This window comes from Triturus cristatus, chromosome 1_1 (genome assembly GCF_964204655.1).
Source record: "Triturus cristatus chromosome 1_1, aTriCri1.1, whole genome shotgun sequence".
Classification (NCBI taxonomy): domain Eukaryota; kingdom Metazoa; phylum Chordata; class Amphibia; order Caudata; family Salamandridae; genus Triturus; species Triturus cristatus.
In genome coordinates, this window is record NC_140579.1 from 761608917 (window position 1) to 761628829 (window position 19913).

The 19913-nt window shown below is 48.9% G+C and overlaps 1 long non-coding RNA gene across 1 annotated transcript in view; it reads right to left on the bottom strand.

Annotated features, from left to right (window-relative positions):
- LOC146871046 (uncharacterized) overlaps window positions 1-19913 on the bottom strand; it is a 442713-nt gene that overhangs the window by 99510 nt on the left and 323290 nt on the right. The window lies entirely within an intron of this gene.

The window sequence follows — 19913 nt, forward strand, 5'->3', positions numbered from 1 at the left end:
CTGGGGGTAGTGTTATAGGGTTGAGGGTAGTACAATGGTGTTTGTAGTGAAGGGGGTAGTGTTTTAGGGTTTAGGGTAGTGCAGTGGTGTTTGTGTAGTGTAGGGGGTCGTGCTGAGGGTAGTGTTTTATGGTTAAGGGTAGTGCAGTGGTGTTTTGGTAGTGTAAGGGGTCGTGCTGGGGGTAGTGTTTTAGGGTTTAGGGTAGTGCAGTGGTGTTTGTGTCGTGAAGGGGGTCACGCTGGGGGTAGTGTTTTAGGGTTAAGGGTAGTGCAATGGTGTTTGGGTAGTGTAGGGGGTAGTATTGGGGTAGTGTTTTAGGGTTTTGGGTAATGCAGTGGTGTTTGTGTAGTGTAGGGGGTTGTGCTGGGGGTAGTGTTTTAGGGTTTCGGGTAGTGCAGTGGTGTTTGTGTAGTATTTGGGGTAGTTCTGGGGGTAGTGTTTTAGGGTTTAGGGTAGTGCAATTGTGTTTGGGTAGTGTAGGGTTTTGTGCTCGGGGTAGTGTTTTAGGGTTTAGGCTAGTGCAGTTGTGCTTGTGTAGTGTAGGGGGTCATGCTGGGGTTAGTGTTTTAGGGTTTAGGGTTAGTGCAGTGGTGTTTGGGTAGTGTAAGGGGTAGTGCTGGGGGTAGCGTTTTAGGGTTTAGGGTACTGCAGTGGTGTTTGGATAGTGTAGGAGATCATGCTGGGGGTAGTGTTTAAGGGTTTAGGGTAGTGCAGTGGTGTTTGTGTAGTGTAGGGTGTCATGCTGGGGGAAGTGTTTTAGGGTTTAGGGTAGTGCAGTGGTGTTTGTGTATTTTAGGGGTAGTGTTTTAGGGTTTAGGGTAGTGCAGTGGTGTTTGTGTAGTGTAGGGGGTCGTGCTGAGGGTAGTGTTTTATGGTTAAGGGTAGTGCAGTGGTGTTTTGGTAGTGTAAGGGGTCGTGCTGGGGGTAGTGTTTTAGGGTTTAGGGTAGTGCAGTGGTGTTTGTGTCGTGAAGGGGGTCACGCTGGGGGTAGTGTTTTAGGGTTAAGGGTAGTGCAATGGTGTTTGGATAGTGTAGGGGGTAGTGATGGGGTAGTGTTTTAGGGTTTTGGGTAATGCAGTGGTGTTTGTGTAGTGTAGGGGGTTGTGCTGGGGGTAGTGTTTTAGGGTTTTGGGTAGTGCAGTGGTGTTTGTGTAGTATTTGGGGTAGTTCTGGGGGTAGTGTTTTAGGGTTTAGGGTAGTGCAATTGTGTTTGGGTAGTGTAGGGTTTTGTGCTCGGGGTAGTGTTTTAGGGTTTAGGCTAGTGCAGTTGTGCTTGTGTAGTGTAGGGGGTCATGCTGGGGTTAGTGTTTTAGGGTTTAGGGTTAGTGCAGTGGTGTTTGGGTAGTGTAAGGGGTAGTGCTGGGGGTAGCGTTTTAGGGTTTAGGGTACTGCAGTGGTGTTTGGATAGTGTAGGAGATCATGCTGGGGGTAGTGTTTAAGGGTTTAGGGTAGTGCAGTGGTGTTTGTGTAGTGTAGGGTGTCATGCTGGGGGAAGTGTTTTAGGGTTTAGGGTAGTGCAGTGGTGTTTGTGTATTTTAGGGGTAGTGTTTTAGGGTTTAGGGTAGTGCAGTGGTGTTTGTGTAGTATAGGGGGTCTTGTTTTAGGGTTTAGGGTAGTGCAGTTGTGTTTGGGTAGTGTAGGGGGTTGTGGTAGGGTAGTGTTTTTAGGTTTAGGGTAGAGCAGTTGTGTTTGGGTAGTGAAGGGGGTCGTGCTGGGGGTAGTGTTTTAGGGTTTAGGGTAGTCTAGTGGTGTTTGTGTAATGTAGGAGGTTGTGCTGGGGGTAGTGTTTTAGGGTTTAGGATAGTGCAGTGGTGTTTTTTAGTGTTGTAGGTGGTCGTGCTGGGGGTAGTGTTTTAGGGTTTATGGTAGTGCAGTGGTGTTTTGATAGTTTAGTGGTTCGTGCTGGGGTAGTGTTTTAGGGTGTAGGGTAGTGCAGTGGTGTTTGGGTGGTGTAGGGGGCCGTGCTGGGGGTAGTGTTTTAGGGTTTAGGGTAGTGCAGTGGTGTATGGGTAGTGTAGGGGATCGTGCTGGGATAGTGTTTTATGGTTTAGGGTAGTGCAGTGGTGTTTGTGTAGGGTGGTAGTTCATGCTGGGTGTGGATTTAGGGTTTAGTGTAGTGCAGCTGTGTTTGTTTAGTGTAGTGGGTCATGCTGGGGGTAGTGTTTTAGGGTTTAGGGTAGTGCAGTGTTGTTTGTGTAGTGTAGGGGGTCGTGCTGAGGGTAGTTTTTTAGGATTGAGGGAAGTGCAGTGGTGTTTGGGTAGTGGAGCGGATCGTGCTTGGGCAGTGTTTTAGGGTGAAGGGTAGTGCAGTGGTTTTTGGGTGATATAGAGAGTCATGCTGGGGGTAGTGTTTTAGGGTTTAGGCTAGTGCAGTGGTGTTTGACTACTGTGTGAGGTCTTGGGTATAATGATTTAGGGTTTAGTGTAGTGTATCGGTGTTTGAGTAGTTTAGGGTGTCGTGCTGGGGGTAGTGTTTTCGGGTATAAGGGCAGTGCAGTGCAGTGGTGTTTGTGTAGTGAAGGGGGTCGCTCGGGGGTAGTGTTTGAGGGATTAGGGTAGTGCAGTGGTGTTTGTGAAGGGTAGGGAGTTCCACTGGGTGTAGCTTTAGGGCTTATGGTAGTGCAGTGGTATTTTGGTAGTGTAGGGATTCGTGCTGGTGGTAGTGTTTTACGGTTTAGGGTAGTGCAGTTATGTTTGGGTAGTGTAGGGTGTCGTGCTGGGGGTAGTGTTTTAGGGTTTAGGGAAGAGCAGTGGTGCTTGTGTAGTGTACGAGGTTGTGCTGGTGATAGTGTTTTAGGGATTAGGGTACTGCAGTGGTGTGTAGGTAGTGTAGGGGGTAGTGCTGGGGGTAGAGTTTTAAGGTTTAGGGTAGTGTAGTGATGTTTGGGTAGTGTAGGGGGTCGTGCTGGGGATAGTGTTTAAGGCTTTAGGGTAGTGCAGTTGTGTTTGTGCAGTGTGAGGGGTCGTGCTGGGGTAGTGTTTTAGGGTTTAGTGTAGTGCAGAGGTGTTTGTGTAGTGTAGGGGGTAGTTTTTTAGGGTAGTGCAGTGGTTTTTGTGTAGTGTAGGGGTTCGTGCTGGGGGTAGTGTTTTAGGGTTTAGGGTAGTGCATTGGTGTTTGTGCAGTGTAGTGGGTCGTGTTTTAGGGTTTAGGGTAGTACAGTGGAGTTTGTGTAGTGTAGGGAGTCGTGCTGCTGTAGTGTTTTAGGTTGTAGGGTATTGCAGTGGTGTTTGGGTAGTGTAGGGGTCATGCTGCGGATAGTGTTTTAGGGTTTAGGGTAGTGCAGTGGTGTTTGTGTACTGTAGGGGGTCTTGCTGGGTGTAGTGTTTTAGGGTTTAGGGTAGTGCAGTGGTGTTTTAGTAGTGTAGGGGGTCGTGCTGGGGTAGGTTTCGGGTTTCGGGTAGTGCAGTGGTGTTTGGGTAGTGCAGGGGATCGTGCTGGGGGTAGTGTTTTATGGTAATAAAGTGGTGTTTGGGTAGTTCAGGGGATCATGTTGGGGTAGTGTTTTAGGATTTAGGGTAGTGCAATAGGGTAGAGCAGTAGTGTTTGTGTAGTGTAGGGGGTCATGCTGGACTTAGTGTTTTATTGTTTAGGGTAGTACAGTGGTGTTTGTGTAGTGTAGGAGGTCATGCTGGGGGTAGATTTAGGGTTAGGGTAGTGCAGTGGTGTTTTTGTAGTGTAGGGGGTCGTGCTGGGTGTAGGTTTAGGGTTTCAGGTAGTGCAGTGGTATTTGGGTAGTGCAGGGGGTTGTGCTGGGGTAGTGTTTTAGGGTAGTGCAGTGGTGTTTGGGTAGTGCAGGGGTCATGTTGGGGGTAGAGTTTTAGGATTTAGGGTAGTGCAGTAGGGTAGAGCACTAGTGTTTGTGTAGTTTAGGGGGGTCATGCTGGGGTTAGTGTTTTAGGGTTTAGGGTAGCACAGTGGTGTTTGTGTAGTGTAATGGGTAATGCTGGGGGAAGTGTCTTAGGGTTTAGGGTAGCACAGTGGTGTTCGAGTAGAGTAAGGAGTTCGGTTGGGGATAGTGTTTTAGGGTTTAGGGTAGCGCAGTGCTGTTTGGGTAGTGTAGGGGTAGTGCTGAGGGTAGTGGTTAAGGGTAGAGCAGTGGTGTTTGCATAGTGTAGGGGGTTTTGCTGGGGGTATGTGTTTTAGGGTTTAGGGTAGTGCAGTGGTGTTTGTGTAGTGAAGGGGGTAGTGCTGGGGGCAGTGTTTTAGGGTTTAGGGTAGTGCAGTGGTGTTTGTGTAGTGTAGGGAGTACTGCTGGGGGTAGTGTTTTAGGCATTAGGGTAGTGCAGGGTTGTTTGTGTAGTATTGGGATAGTTCTGGGGGTAGTGTTTTATGGTTTAGGGTTGTGCAGTGGTGTTTGGGTCGTGTAGGGGTAGTGCTGGGGGTAGTGTTTTAGGGTTTAGAAATGTGCACTGGTGTTTGTGTAGTGTAGGGGATCATGCTGGGTGTAGTATTTTAGGGTTTAGGGTAGTACAGTGGTGTTTGTGTAGTGTAGGGGGTAGTGCTGGGGTAGTGTTTTAGGGTTTAGGGTTGTGCAGTGGTGTTTGGGTCGTGTAGGGGTAGTGCTGGGGGTAGTGTTTTAGGGTTTAGAAATGTGCACTGGTGTTTGTGTAGTGTAGGGGATCATGCTCGGTGTAGTGTTTTAGGGTTTAGGGTAGTGCAGTGGTGTTTGTGTAGTGTACGGGGTACTGCTGGGGGTAGTGTTTAGGCATTAGGGTAGTGCAGTGGTGTTTGTGTAGTATTGGGATAGTTCTGGGGGTAGAGTTTTATGGTTTAGGGTTGTGCAGTGGTGTTTGGGTCGTGTAGGGGTAGTGCTGGGGGTAGTGTTTTAGGGTTTAGAAATGTGCACTGGTGTTTGTGTAGTGTAAGGGATCATGCTGGGTGTAGTGTTTTAGGGTTTAGGGTAGTACAGTGGTGTTTGTGTAGTGTAGGGGGTAGTGCTGGGGTAGAGTTTTAGGGTTTCGGGTAGTGCAGTGGTGTTTGTGTAGTATTTGGGGTAGTTTCTGGGATAGTGTTTTAGGGTTTAGGGTAGTGCAGTGCTTTTTGGGTGACGTAGGTAGTCATGCTTGTGGTAGTGTTTTAGGGTTTAGGGTAGTGCAGTTGTGTTTGGGTAGTGTAGGGTTTTGTGCTCGGGGCAGTGTTTTAGGGTTTAGGCTAGTGCAGTGGTGTTTGGGTAGTGTAAGGGGTAGTGCTGGGGGTAGTGTTTTAGGGTTTAGGGTAGTGCAGTGATGCTTGAATAGTGTAGGGGATCATGTTGGAGTAGTGTTAAAGGGTTTAGGGTAGTGCAGTGGTGTTTGTGTAGTGTAGGGTGTCATGCTGGGGGAAGTGTTTTAGTGTTTAGGGTAGTGCAGTGGTGTTTGTGTAGTTTAGGGGTAGTGTTTTAGGGTTTAGGGTAGTGCAGTGGTGTTTGCGTAGTATAGGGGGTGTTGTTTTAGGGTTTAGGGTAGTGCAGTTGTGTTTGTGTAGTGTAGGGGGTCATGCTGGGGGTAGATTTCGGGTTTAGGGTACTACAGTGGTGTTTGTATATTGTAGGGGGTCGTGCTGGGGGTAGTGTTTTAGGGTTTAGGGTAGTGCAGTGGTGTTTGTGTGGTGTAGGTGGTCGTGCTGGGGGTAGTGTTTTAGGGTTTATGGTAGTGTAGTGGTGTTTGGATAGTGTAGCAGTTTGTGCTGGGGTAGTGTTTTACGGTATAGGGTAGTGCAGTGGTATTTGGGTGGTGTAGGGGGTCGTGCTGGGGGTAGTGTTTTAGTGTTTAGGGTAGTGCAGTGGTGTATGGGCAGTGTAGGGGTTCGTGCTGGGTGTAGTGTTTTAGGGTTTAGGGTAGTGCAGTGGTATTTGAGTAGTGTGGGAGTTCATGCTGGGTGCAGATTTAGGGTTTAGTGTAGTGCAGCTGTGTTTGTGTAATATAGTGGGTCATGCTGGGGGTAGTGTTTTAGGGTTTAGGGAAGTGCAGCGTTGTTTGTGTAGTATAGGGGGTCGTGCTGGGGGTAGTGTTTTATGGTGTAGGGTAGTGCAGTGGTGTTTGGGTGGTATAGATGGTCATGCTGGGGGTAGTGTTTTAGGGTTCAGGGTAGTGCAGTGGTGTTTGTATACTGTGGGAGGTCTTGGGTATAGTGTTTTAGGGTTTAGGGTAGTGCAGCGGTGTTTGAGTAGTGTAGGGTGTCATTCTGGGTTTAGTGTTTTTGGGTATAGGGCAGTGCAGTGCAGTGGTGTTTGTGTAGTGAAGGGGGTCGCTCTGGGGGTAGTGTTTTAGGGATTAGGGTAGTGCAGTGGTGTTTGTGAAGTGTAGGGGGTTCCTCTGGGTGTAGATTTAGGGTTTAGGGTAGTGCAGTGGTGTTTTGGTAATGTAGGGATTCGTGCTGGTGGTAGTGTTTTACGGTTTAGGGTAGTGCAGTTATGTTTGGGTAGTGCACAGTGTCGTGCTGGGGGTAGTGTTTTAGGGTTTAGGGTAGAGCAGTGGTGCTTATGTAGTGTACGGGATTGTGCTGGTATTAGTGTTTTAGGGTTTAGGGTACTGCAGTGGTGTTTAGGTCGTGTAGGGGGTCATGCTGGGGGTAGTGTTTAATGGTTTAGGATAGTGCAGGGGTGTTAGTGCAGTGTAGAGGGTCATGCTGGTGTTAGTGTTTAAGGGTTTAGGGTAGTGCAGAGGTGTTTGTTTAGTGTAGGGGGTAGTTTGTTAGGGTAGTGCAGTGGTTTTTGTGTAGTGTAGGGGGTCGTGCTGGGGGTAGTGTTTTAAGGTTTTGGGTAGTGCATTGGTGTTTGTGTAGTGTTTGGGGTCATGTTTTAGGGTTTAGGGTAGTGCAGTGGTGTTTGTGTAGTGTAGGGAGTCATGCTGGGGTAGTATTTTAGGGTGTAGGGTATTGCAGTGGTGTTTGGGTAGTGTAGGGAACATGCACCGGATAGTGTTTTAGGGTTTAGGGTAGTGCAGTGGTGTTTGTGTACTGTAGGGGGTCTTGCTGAGGGTAGTGTGTTAGGGTTTAGGGAAGTGCAGTGGTGTTTGAGTAGCATAGGGGGTCGTGCTGGGGTTAGTGTTTTCGGACTTAGAGCAGTGCAGTTCAGTGGTGTTTGGGTAGTGTAGGGCTCAGTCTGGGGGTAGTGTTTTAGGGTTTACGGCAGTGCAGTGGTGTTTGTGTAGTGTAATGGGTCATGCTGTGGGAAGTGTCTTAGGGTTTAGGGAAGCGCAGTGGTGTTCGGTTAGTGTAAGGGGCCATGCTGGGGCTAGTGTTTTAGGGTTTAGGGTAGCGCAGTGGTGTTTGTGTAGTGGAGGGGGTCATGCTGGGGGTAGATTTTGGGTTTAGGGTAGCGCAGTTTTGTTTGGGTAGTGTAGGGGGTCGTGCTGGGGAAAGAGTTAGGGTTTAGGGTAGCGTAGTGGTGTTTGTGTAATTTAGGGGGTCGTGCTTTGGGTAGTGTTTTAGGGGTTAGGGTAGTGCAGTGGTGTTTGGGTAGTGTAGGGGTCATGCTGGGGGTAGTGTTTTAGGGGTTAGGTAGTGCAGTAGGGCAGTGCAGTGGTGTATCTGTAGTGTAAAGGGTCATGCTGGGGTAGTGTTCAGGGGTTAGGGTAGTGCAGTGGTGTTTGGGTGGTGTAGAAGGTACTGATGGGGTAGTGTTTTAGGGTTTAGGGTAGTGTAGTGGTGTTTGTGTAGTGTAGGGGTAGTGCTGAGGATAGTGTTTTAGGGTTTATGGTAGTGCAGTGGTGTTTGGGTAGAGTAGGGCGTAGTGCTGGGGGTAGTGTTTTAGGGTTGAGGGTAGTACAATGGTGTTTGTAGTGAAGGGGGTAGTGTTTTAGGGTTTAGGGTAGTGCAGTGGTGTTTGTGTAGTGTAGGGGGTCGTGCTGAGGGTAGTGTTTTTGGGTTTAGGGTAGTGCAGTGGTGTTTTGGTAGTGTAAGGGGTCGTACTGGGGGTAGTGTTCTAGGGTTTAGGGTAGTGCAGTGGGGTTTGTGTCGTGAAGGGGGTCATCCTGGGGGTAGTGTTTTAGGGTTAAGGGTAGTGCAATGGTGTTTGGGTAGTGTAGGGAGTAGTGATGGGGTAGTGTTTTAGGGTTTTGGGTAATGCAGTGGTGTTTGTGTAGTGTAGGGGGTCGTGCTGGGGGTAGTGTTTTAGGGTTTCGGGTAGCGCAGTGGTGTTTGTGTAGTATTTGGGTTAGTTCTGGGGGTAGTGTTTTAGGGTTTAGGGTAGTGCAGTGGTTTTTGGGTAATGTAGGTAGTCGTGCTGGTGGTAGTGTTTTAGGGTTTAGGGTAGTGCAATTGTGTTTGGGTAGTGTAGGGTTTTGTGTTCGGGGTAGTGTTTTAGGGTTTAGGCTAGTGCAGTTGTGCTTGTGTAGTGTGGGGGTCATGCTGGGGTTAGTGTTTTAGGGTTTAGGGTTAGTGCAGTGGTGTTTGGGTAGTGTAAGGGGTAGTGCTGGGGGTAGCGTTTTAGGGTTTAGGTTACTGCAGTGATGTTTAGACAGTGTAGGAGAACATGCTGGGGGTAGTGTTTAAGGGTTTAGGGTAGTGCAGTGGTGTTTGTGTATTGTAGGGTGTCATGCTGGGGGAAGTGTTTTAGGGTTTAGGGTAGTGCAGTGGAGTGTGTGTAGTTTAGGGGGAAGTGTTTTAGGGTTTAGGGTAGTGCAGTGGTGTTTGTGTAGTAAAGGGGGTCTTGTTTTAGGGTTTAGGGTAGTGCAGTTGTGTTTGGGTAGTGTAGGGGGTCGTGCTGGGGGTAGTGTTTTTAGGTTTAGGATAGAGCAGTTGTTTTTGCGTACTGTAGGGGGTCTTGCTGAGGATAGTGTTTTAGGGTTTAGGGAAGTGCAGTGGTGTTTGAGTAGTATAGGGGGTCGTGCTTGGGTTAGTGTTTTCGGGTTTAGGGCAGTGCAGTTCAGTGGTGTTTGGGTAGTGTAGGGATCATTCTGGGGGTAGCGTTTTAGGGTTTAGGGTACTGCAGTGATGTTTGGACAGTGTAGGAGATCATGCTGGGGGTAGTGTTTAAGGGTTTAGGGTAGTGCAGTGGTGTTTGTGTAGTTTAGGGGGTCGTGCCTGGGGTAGTGTTTTAGGGGTTAGGGTAGTGCAGTGGTGTTTGGGTAGTGTAGGGGTCATGCTGGGGGTAGTGTTTTAGGGGTTAGGTAGTGCAGTAGGGAAGTGCAGTGGTGTTTCTGTAGTGTAGGGGCTCATGCTTGGGTAGTGTTCAGGAGTTAGAGTAGTGCAGTTGTGTTTGGGTAGTGTAGAAGGTACTGATTGGGTAGTGATTTAGGGTTTAGGGTAGTGTAGTGGTGTTTGTGTAGTGTAGGGGGTAGTGCTGGGGATAGTGTTTTAGGGTTTAGGGTAGTGCAGTGGTGTTTGTGTAGTTTAGGGGTCGTGCTGAGGGTAGTGTTTTAGGGTTTAGGGTAGTGCAGTGTTTTGGTAGTGTAAGGGGTCGTGCTGGGGGTAGTGTTTTAGGGTTTAGGGTAGTGCAGTGGTGTTTGTGTCATGAAGGGGGTCATGCTGGGGGTAGTGTTTTAGGGTTAAGGGTAGTGCAATGGTGTTTGGGTAGTGTAGGGGTTAGTGATGGGGTAGTGTTTTATGGTTTTGGGTAATGCAGTGGTGTTTGTGTAGTGTAGGGGGTCGTGCTGAAGGTAGTGTTTTAGGGTTTCGGGTAGTGCAGTGGTGTTTGTGTAGTATTTGGGGTAGTTCTGGGGGTAGTGTTTTAGGGTTTAGGGTAGTGCAGTGGTTTTTGGGTAATGTAGGTAGTCGTGCTGGTGGTAGTGTTTTAGGGTGTAGGGTAGTGCAAGTGTGTTTGGGTAGTATAGGGTTTTGTGCTCGGAGTAGTGTTTTAGGGTTTAGGCTAGTGCAGTTGTGCTTGTGTAGTGTAGGGGGTCATGCTGGGGTTAGTGTTTTAGGGTTTAGGGTTAGTGCAGTGGTGTTTGGGTAGTGTAAGGGGTAGTGCTGGGGGTAGCGTTTTAGGGTTTAGGGTACTGCAGTGATGTTTGGACAGTGTAGGAGATCATGCTGGGGGTAGTGTTTAAGGGTTTAGGGTAGTGCAGTGGTGTTTGTGTAGTATAGGGTGTCATGCTGGGGGAAGTGTTTTAGGGTTTAGGGTAGTGCAGTGGTGTTTGTGTAGTTTAGGGGGTAGTGTTTTAGGGTTTAGGGTTGTGCAGTGGTGTTTGTGTAGTATAGGGGGTCTTGTTTTAGGGTTTAGGGTAGTGCAGTTGTGTTTGAGTAGTGTAGGGGGTCGTGCTGGGGGTAGTGTTTTTAGGTTTAGGGTAGAGCAGTTGTGTTTGGATAGTGAAGGGGGTCGTGTTGGGGGTAGTGTTTTAGGGTTTAGGGTAGTACAGTGGTGTTTGTGTAATGTAGGGGGTCTTGCTGGGGGTAGTGTTTTAGAGTTTATGGTAGTACAGTGGTGTTTGGATAGTGTAGCGGTTCGTGCTGGGGTAGTGTTTTAGGGTGTAGGGTAGTGCAGTGGTGTTTGGGTGGTGTAGGGGGCTGTGCTGGGGGTAGTGTTTTAGTGTTTAGGGTAGTGCAGTGGTGTATGGGTAGTATAGGGGATCGTGCTGGGGGTAGTGTTTTATGGTTTAGGGTAGTGCAGTGGTGTTTGTGTAGTGTGGGAGTTCATGCTGGGTGTAGATTTAGGGTTTAGTGTAGTGCAGCTGTGTTTGTTTAGTGTAGTGGGTCATGCTGGGGGTAGTGTTTTAGGGTTTAGGGTAGTGCAGTGTTGTTTGAGTAGTGTAGGGGGTCGGGCCGGGGGTAGTTTTTTAGGGTTTAGGGAAGTGCAGTGGTGTTTGGGTAGTGGAGCGGATCGTGCTTGGGTAGTGTTTTAGGGTGTAGGGTAGTGCAGTGGTGTTTGGGTGATGTAGAGGGTCATGCTGGGGGTAGTGTTTTAGGGTTTAGACTAGTGCAGTGGTGTTTGAATACTGTGTGAGGTCTTGGGTATAATGTTTTTGGGTTTAGTGTAGTGCATCGGTGTTTGTGTAGTGAAGGGGGTCGCTCTGGGAGTAGTGTTTGAGTGATTAGGGTAGTGCAGTGGTGTTTGTGAAGGGTAGGGAGTTCCACTGGGTGTAGCTTTAGGGTTTATGGTAGTGCAGTGGTATTTTGGTAGTGTAGGGATTCGTGCTGGTGGTTGTGTTTTATGGTTTAGGGTAGTGCAGTTATGTTTGGGTAGTGTAGGGTGTCGTGCTGGGGGTAGTGTTTTAGGGTTTAGGGAAGAGCATTGGTGCTTGTGTAGTGTACGAGGTTGTGCTGGTGGTAGTGTTTTAGGGATTAGGGTACTGCAGTGGTGTGTAGGTAGTGTAGGGGGTAGTGCTGGGGATAGAGTTTTAGGGTTTAGGGTAGTGCAGTGATGTTTGGGTAGTGTAGGGGGTCGTGCTAGGGATAGTGTTTAAGGGTTTAGGGTAGTGCAGTGGTGTTTGTGCAGTGTAGGGGGTCATGCTGGGGTAGTGTTTTAGGGTTTAGGGTAGTGCAGAGGTGTTTGTGTAGTGTAGGGGGAAGTTTTTTAGGGTAGTGCTGTAGTTTTTGTGTAGTGTAGGGGTTCGTGCTGGGAGTAGTGTTTTAGGGTTTAGGGTAGTGCATTGGTGTTTTTGTAGTGTAGTGGGTCGTATTTTAGGGTTTAGGGTAGTACAGTGGTGTTTGTGTAGTGTGGGTAGTAGTGCTGCGGTAGTGTTTTAGGGTGTATTGTATTGCATTGGTGTTTGGGTAGTGTAGGGGGTCATGCTGCGGATAGTGTTTTAGGGTTTAGGGTAGTGCAGTGGTGTTTGTGTACTGTAGGGGGTCTTGCTCGGGATAGTGTTTTAGGGTAGTGCAGTGGTGTTTTAGTAGTGTAGGGGGTCGTGCTGGGGTTAGTGTTTTCGGGTTTAGGGCAGTGCAGTTCAGTCCTGTTTGGGTAGTATAGGAGTCAGTCTGGGGGTAGTGTTTTAGGGTTTACGGCAGTGCAGTGGTGTCTGTGTAGTATAGGGGTTCATGCTGGGGGTAGTGTTTCAGGGTTTAGGGTAGTGCATTGGTGTTTGGGTTGAGTAGGGGTTTGTGCAGGGGGTAGATTTAGGGTTTAGGGTAGTGCAGTGGTGTTCGGGTAGTATAGGGGGTCATGCTGGGGGTAGTTTTTTAGGGTTTAAGGTAGTGCAGTAGTGTTTGTGTAGTGTAAAAGGTCATGCTTTGGGAAGTGTCTTAGGGTTTAGGGTAGCGCGGTGGTGTTCAGGTAGTGTAATGGGCCGTGCTGGGGTAGTGTTTTAGGGTTTAGGGTAGCGCAGTGGTGTTTGTGTAGTGTAGGAGGTCATGCTGGGGGTAGATTTAGGGTTTAGGGTAGTGCAGTGGTGTATGGGTAGTGTAGGGGGTCGTGCTGGGGGTAGGTTTAGGGTTTCGAGTAGTGCAGTGGTGTTTGGGTAGTGCAGGGGGTCATGCTGGGGGTAGTGTTTTAGGGTAGTGAAGTGGTGTTTGGGTAGTTCAGGGGGTCATGTTGGGAGTAGTGTTTTAGGATTTAGGGTACTGCAGTAGGGTAGAGCAGTAGTGTTTGTGTAGTGTACGGGGTCATGCTGGGGTAGTGTTTTAGGATAGTACCGTGGTGTTTGTGTAGTGTAGGAGGTCATGCTGGGGGTAGATTTAGGGTTAGGGTAGTGCAGTGGTGTTTTTGTAGTGTAGGGGGTCGTGCTGAGTGTAGGTGTAGGGTTTAGGGTAGTGCAGTGGTGTTTGGGTAGTGCAGGGGGTCGTGCTGGGGTAGTGTTTTAGGGTAGTGCAGTGGTGTTTGGGTAGTGTAGGGGGTCATTTTGGGGGTAGTGTTTTAGGATTTAGGGTAGTGCAGTAGGGTAGAGCAGTAGTGTTTGCGTAGTTTAGGGGTCATGCTGGGGTTAGTGTTTTAGGGTTTAGGGTAGCACAGTGGTGTTTGTGTAGTGTAATGGGTCATGCTGGGGGAAGTGTCTTAGTGTTTAGGGTAGCACAGTGGTGTTCGAGTAGTGTAAGGAGTTCTGCTGGGGATAGTGTTTTAGGGTTTAGGGTAGCGCAGTGCTGTTTGGGTAGTGTTGGGGCAGTGCTGAGGGTAGTGGTTTAGGGTAGTGCAGTGGTTTTGCGTTGTGTAGGGGGTCGTGCTGGGGGTATGTGATTTAGGGTTTAGGGTAGTGCAGTGGTGTTTGTGTAGTGCAGGGGGTAGTGCTGGGGGCAGTGTTTTAGGGTTTAGGGTAGTGCAGTGGTGTATGTGTAGTGTAGGGGGTACTGCTGGGGGTAGTGTTTTAGGCATTAGGGTAGTGCAGTGGTGTTTGTGTAGTATTGGGATAGTTCTGGGGCAGTTTTTATGGTTTAGGGTTGTGCAGTGGTGTTTGGGTCCTGTAGGGGTAGTGCTGGGGGTAGTGTTTTGGGGTTTAGAAAGGTGCAGTGGTGTTTGTGTAGTGTTGGAGATCATGCTGGGTTTAGTGTTTTAGGGTTTAGGGTAGTGCAGTGGTGTTTGTGTAGTGTAGGGGGTCATGCTGGGGGTAGTGTTTTAGGGTTTAGGGTAGGGCATTGGTATTTGAGTAGTGTAGGGGTTGCGCTGGGGTAGTGTTTTCGGATTTAAGGCAGTGCAGTGCAGTGGTGTTTGGGTAATGTAGGGGTCATGCTGGAGGTAGTGTTTTAGGGTTTACGGCAGTGCAGTGGTGTCTGTGTAGTATAGGGGTTCATGCTGGGGGTAGTGTTTCAGGGTTTAGGGTAGTGCAGTGGTGTTTGGGTAGTGTAGGGATTTGTGTGGGGGGTAGATATAGGGTTTAGGGGGGTGCAGTGGTGTTCGGATAGTGTAGGGGTTCATGTTGTGGGTAGTTATTTAGGGTTTAGGGTAGTGCAGTGGTGTTCGGGTAGTGTAAGGGACCGTGCTGGGGGTAGAGTTTTAGGGTTTAGGGTAGCGCAGTGGTGTTTGTGTAGTCAAGGGGGTCATGCTGGGGGTAGATTTAGGGTTTAGGGTAGTACAGTGGTGTTTGTGTATTGTAGGGGGTCGTGCTGGGGGTAGTGTTTTAGGGTTTAGGGTAGTGTAGTGGTGTTTGTGTGGTGTAGGTGGTCGTGCTGGGGGTAGTGTTTTAGGGTTTAGGGTAGTGCAGTGGTGTTTGTGTGGTGTAGGTGGTCGTGCTGGGGGTAGTGTTTTAGGGTTTATGGTAGTGTAGTGGTGTTTGGATAGTGTAGCGGTTTGTGCTGTGGTAGTGTTTTAGGGTGTAGGGTAGTGCAGTGGTGTTTGGGTGGTGTAGGGGTTCATGCTGGGAGTAGTGTTTTAGTGCTTAGGGTAGTGCAGTGGTGTATGGGTAGTGTAGGGGTTTGTGCTGGGTGTAGTGTTTTAGGGTTTAGGGTAGGGCAGTGGTGTTTGTGTAGTGTGGGAGTTCATGCTTGGTGCAGATTTAGGGTTTAGTGTAGTGCAGCTGTGTTTGTGTAATGTAGCGGGTCATGCTGGGGGTAGTGTTTTAGGGCTTAGGGAAGTGCAGCGTTGCTTGTGTAGTGTAGGGGGTCCTGCTGGGGGTAGTTTTTTAGGGTTTAGGGTAGTGCAGTGGTGTTTGGGTAGTGCAGCGGATCGTGCTTGTGTAGTGTTTTATGGTGTAGGGTAGTGCAGTGGTGTTTGGGTGGTGTAGAGGGTCATGCTGGGGGTAGTGTTTTAGGGTTAAGGTAGTGCAGTGGTGTTTGTTTACTGTGGGAGGTCTTGGGTATAGTGTTTTAGGGTTTAGGGTAGTGCAGCGGTGTTTGAGTATTTTAGGGTGTCGTGCTGGGTTTAGTGTTTTTGGGTATAGGGCAGTGCAGTGCAGTGGTGTTTGTGTAGTGAAGGGAGTCACTCTGGGGGTAGTGTTTTAGGGATTAGGGTAGTGCAGTGGTGTTTTGGTAGTGTAGGGATTCGTGCTGGTGGTAGTGTTTTACGGTTTAGGGTAGTGCAGTTATGTTTGGGTAGTGTATTGTGTTGTGCTGGGGGTAGTGTTTTAGGGTTTAGGGTTGAGCAGTGGTGCTTGTGTAGTGTACGGGGTTGTGCTGGTGGTAGAGTTTTAGGGTTTAGGGTAGTGCAGTGATGTTTGGGTAGTGTAGGGGGTCACGCTGGGGGTAGGGTTTAAGGGTTTAGGGTAGTGCAGTGGTGTTTGTGCAGTGTACGGGGTCGTGCTGGGGGTAGTGTTTTAGGGTTTAGGGTAGTGCAGAGGTGTTTGTGTAGTGTAGGGGGTTGTTTTTTAGGGTAGTGCAGTAGTTTTTGTGTAGTGTAGGGGGTAGTGCTGGGGGTAGTGTTTTAGGGTTTTGGGTAGTGCATTGGTGTTTGTGTAGTGTATGGGGTCGTGTTTTAGGGTTTAGTGTAGTGCAGTGGTGTTTGGGTAGTGTAGGGAACATGCACTGGATAGTGTTTTAGGGTTTAGGGTAGTGCAGTGGTGTTTGTGTACTGTAGGGGGTCTTGCTGGGGTAGTGTTTTAGGGTTTAGGGAAGTGCAGTGGTGTTTGAGTAGCGTAGGGGGTCGTGCTGAGGTTAGTGTTTTCGGGTTTAGGGCAGTGCAGTTCAGTGGTGTCTGTGTAGTATTGGGGGTCATGCTGGGGGTAGTGTTTCAGGGTTTAGGGTAGTGCAGACGTGTTTGGGTTGTGTAGGGGTTTGATCAGGGGGTATATTTAGGGTTCAGGGTAGTGCAGTGGTGTTCGGGTAGTGTAGGTGGTCATGCTGGGGTAGTTTTTTAGGGTTGAAGGTAGTGCAGTGGTGTTTATGTAGTGTAAAAGGTCATGCTTTGGGAAGTGTCTTAGGGTTTAGCGTAGCGCGGTGGTGTTCGGGTAGTGTAAGGGGTCGTGCTGGGGTAGTGTTTTAGGGTTTAGGGTAGCGCAGTGGTGTTTGTGTAGTGTAGGAGGTCATGCTGGGGTAGATTTAGTGTTTAGGGTAGTGCAGTGGTGTTTGGGTAGTATAGGGTGTCGTACTGGGGTAGTGTTTTATGGTTTAGGGTAGAACAGTGGTGCTTGTGTAGTGTACAGGGTTGTGCTGGTGGTAGTGTTTTACGGTTTAGGGTACTGCAGTGGTGTTTGAGTAGAGTAGGGGTAGTGCTGGGGGTTGAGTTTTAGGGTTTAGGGTAGTGCAGTGGTGTTTGGGTAGTGTAGGGGGTCGTGCTGGGGGTAGTGTTTAAGGGTTTAGGGTAGTGCAGTGGTGTTTGTAAAGTGTAGGGGGTCATGCAGGGGGTAGTGTTTTAGGGTTTAGGGTAGTGCAGAGGTGTTTGAGAAGTGTAGGGGGTATTTTTCTAGGGTAGTGCAGTTGTTTTTGTGTAGTGTAGGGGGTCGTGCTGGGGGTAGTGTTTTAGTGTTTAGGGTAGTGCAGTGGTGTTTGTGTAGTGTAGGGGGTCGTGTTTTAGGGTTTAGGGTAGTGCAGTGCTGTTTGGGTAGTGTAGGGGTAGTGCTGGGGGTTGTGTTTTAGGGTTTACGGCAGTGCAGTGGTGTCTGTGTAGTATAGGGGTTCATGCTGGGGGTAGTGTTTTAGGGTTTAGGGTAGTGCAGAGGTGTTTGAGAAGTGTAGGGGGTATTTTTCTAGGGTAGTGCAGTTGTTTTTGTGTAGTGTAGGGGGTTGTGCTGGGGGTAGTGTTTTAGTGTTTAGGGTAGTGCAGTGCTGTTTCGGTAGTGTAGGGGGTCGTGTTTTAGGGTTTAGGGTAGTGCAGTGCTGTTTGGGTAGTGTAGGTGGTCGTGCTGGGGGTAGTGTTTTAGGGTTTAGGGTAGTGCAGTGGTGTTTGTGTGGTGTAGGTGGTCGTGCTGGGGGTAGTGTTTTAGGGTTTATCGTAGTGTAGTGGTGTTTGGATAGTGTAGCGGTTTGTGCTGTGGTAGTGTTTTAGGGTGTAGGGTAGCGCAGTGGTGTTTGTGTAGTGTAGGAGGTCATGCTGGGGTAGATTTAGTGTTTAGGGTAGTGCAGTGGTGTTTGGGTAGTATAGGGTGTCGTACTGGGGTAGTGTTTTATGGTTTAGAGTAGAACAGTGGTGCTTGTGTAGTGTACAGGGTTGTGCTGGTGGTAGTGTTTTACGGTTTAGGGTACTGCAGTGGTGTTTGAGTAGAGTAGGGGTAGTGCTGGGGGTTGAGTTTTAGGGTTTAGGGTAGTGCAGTGGTGTTTGGGTAGTGTAGGGGGTCGTGCTGGGGGTAGTGTTTAAGGGTTTAGGGTAGTGCAGTGGTGTTTGTAAAGTGTAGGGGGTCATGCAGGGGGTAGTGTATTAGGGTTTAGGGTAGTGCAGAGGTGTTTGAGAAGTGTAGGGGGTATTTTTCTAGGGTAGTGCAGTTGTTTGTGTGTAGTGTAGGGGGTCGTGCTGGGGGTAGTGTTTCAATGTTTAGGGTAGTGCAGTGGTGTTTGTGTAGTGTAGGGGGTCATGTTTTAGGGTTTAGGGTAGTGCAGTGCTGTTTGGGTAGTGTAGGGGTACTGCTGGGGGTTGTGTTTTAGGGTTTACGGCAGTGCAGTGGTGTCTGTGTAGTATAGGGGTTCATGCTGGGGGTAGTGTTTCAGGGTTTAGGGTAGTGCAGTGGTGTTTGGGTAGTGTAGGGATTTGTGTGGGGGGTAGATATAGGGTTTACGGGGTGCAGTGGTGTTCGGATAGTGTAGGGGTTCATGTTGTGGGTAGTGTTTTAGGGTTTAGGGTAGTGCAGTGGTGTTCGGGTAGTGTAAGGGACCGTGCTGGGGGTAGTGTTTTAGGGTTTAGGGTAGCGCAGTGGTGTTTGTGTAGTCAAGGGGGTCATGCAGGGGGTAGATTTAGGGTTTAGGGTAGTACAGTGGTGTTTGTGTATTGTAGGGGGTCGTGCTGGGGGTAGTGTTTTAGGGTTTAGGGTAGTGTAGTGGTGTTTGTGTGGTGTAGGTGGTCGTGCTGGGGGTAGTGTTTTAGGGTTTAGGGTAGTGCAGTGGTGTTTGTGTGGTGTAGGTGGTCGTGCTGGGGGTAGTGTTTTAGGGTTTATCGTAGTGTAGTGGTGTTTGGATAGTGTAGCGGTTTGTGCTGTGGTAGTGTTTTAGGGTGTAGGGTAGTGCAGTGGTGTTTGGGTGGTGTAGGGGTTCATGCTGGGAGTAGTGTTTTAGTGTTTAGGGTAGTGCAGTGGTGTATGGGTAGTGTAGGGGTTTGTGCTGGGTGTAGTGTTTTAGGGTTTAGGGTAGGGCAGTGGTGTTTGTGTAGTATTGGGGGTAGTTCTGGGGGTAGTGTTTTAGGGTTGAGGGTAGTGCAATGGTGTTTGTAGTCAAGGGGGTAGAGTTTTAGCGTTTAGGGTAGTCCAGTGGTGTTTTGGTAGTGTAAGGGGTCATGCTGGGGGTTTTGTTTTAGGGTTTGGGGTAGTGCAGTGGTGTTTGTGTCATGAAGGGGGTCACGATGGGGGTAGTGTTTTAGGGTTAAGGGTAGTGCAATGGTGTTTGGGTAGTGTAGGGGGTAGTGCTGGAGTAGTGTTTTAGGGTTTTGGGTAATGCAGTTTTGTTTGTATAGTGTAGGGGGTCATGCTGGGGGTAGTGTTTTAGGGTTTCGGGTAGTGCAGTGGTGTTTGTGTAGTATTTGGAGTTGTTCTGGTGGTAGTGTTTTAGGGTTTAGGGTTTTGCAGTGGTTTTTGGGTGACGTAGGTAGTCGTGCTGGTGGTAGTGTTTTAGGGTTTAGGGTAGTGCAGTTGTGTTTGGGTAGTGTAGGGTTTTGTGCTCGGGTTGTGTTTTAGGGTTTAGGCTAGTGCAGTGGTGCTTGTGTAGTGTAGGTGTTCATGCTGGGGTTAGTGTTTTAGGGTTTAGGGTTAGTGCAGTGGTGTTTGGGTAGTGTAAGGGGTAGTGCTGGGGGTAGTGTTTTTAGGTTTAGGGTAGTGCAATGATGCTTGGATAGTGGAGGGGATCATGTTGGGGGTAGTGTTTAAGGGTTTAGGGTAGTGCAGTGGTGTTTGTATAGTGTAGGGTGTCATGCTGGGGGAAGTGTTTTAGTGTTTAGGGTAGTGCAGTGGTGTTTGTGTAGTTTAGGGGTAGTGTTTTAGGGTTTAGGGTAGTGCAGTGGTGTTTGGGTAGTATAGGGGTGTTGTTTTAGGGTTTAGGGTAGTGCAGTTGTGTTTTTGTAGTGTAGGGGGTCATGCTGGGGTTAGTGTTTTAGGGTTTAGGGAAGTGCAGCGTTGTTTGTGTAGTGTAGGGGGTCGTGCTGGGGTAGTTTTTTAGGGTTTAGGGTAGGGCAGTGGTGTTTGTGTGGTGTGGGAGTTCATGCTGGGTGCAGATTTAGGGTTTAGTGTAGTGCAGCTGTGTTTGTGTAATGTAGTGGGTCATGCTGGGGGTAGTGTTTTAGGGCTTAGGGAAGTGCAGCGTTGCTTGTGTAGTGTAGGGGGTCCTGCTGGGGGTAGTTTTTTAGGGTTTAGGGTAGTGCAGTGGTGTTTGGGTAGTGCAGCGGATCGTGCTTGTGTAGTCTTTTATGGTGTAGGGTAGTGCAGTGGTGTTTGGGTGGTGTAGAGGGTCATGCTGGGGGTAGTGTTTTAGGGTTAAGGTAGTGCAGTGGTGTTTGTTTACTGTGGGAGGTCTTGGGTATAGTGTTTTAGGGTTTAGGGTAGTGCAGCGGTGTTTGAGTAGTGTAGGGTGTCATGCTGGGTTTAGTGTTTTTGGGTATAGGGCAGTGCAGTGCAGTGATGTTTGTGTAGTGAAGGGGGTCACTCTGGGGGTAGTGTTTTAGGGATTAGGGTAGTGCAGTGGTGTTTTGGTAGTGTAGGGATTCGTGCTGGTGGTAGTGTTTTACGGTTTAGGGTAGTGCAGTTATGTTTGGGTAGTGTATAGTGTGCTGGGGGTAGTGTTTTAGGGTTTAGGGTTGAGCAGTGGTGCTTGTGTAGTGTACGGGGTTGTGCTGGTGGTAGAGTTTTAGGGTTTAGGGTAGTGCAGTGATGTTTGGGTAGTGTAGGGGGTCACGCTGGGGGTAGGGTTTAAGGGTTTAGGGTAGTGCAGTGGTGTTTGTGCAGTGTACGGGGTCGTGCTGGGGGTAGTGTTTTAGGGTTTAGGGTAGTGCAGAGGTGTTTGTGTAGTGTAGGGGGTTGTTTTTTAGGGTAGTGCAGTAGTTTTTGTGTAGTGTAGGGGGTCG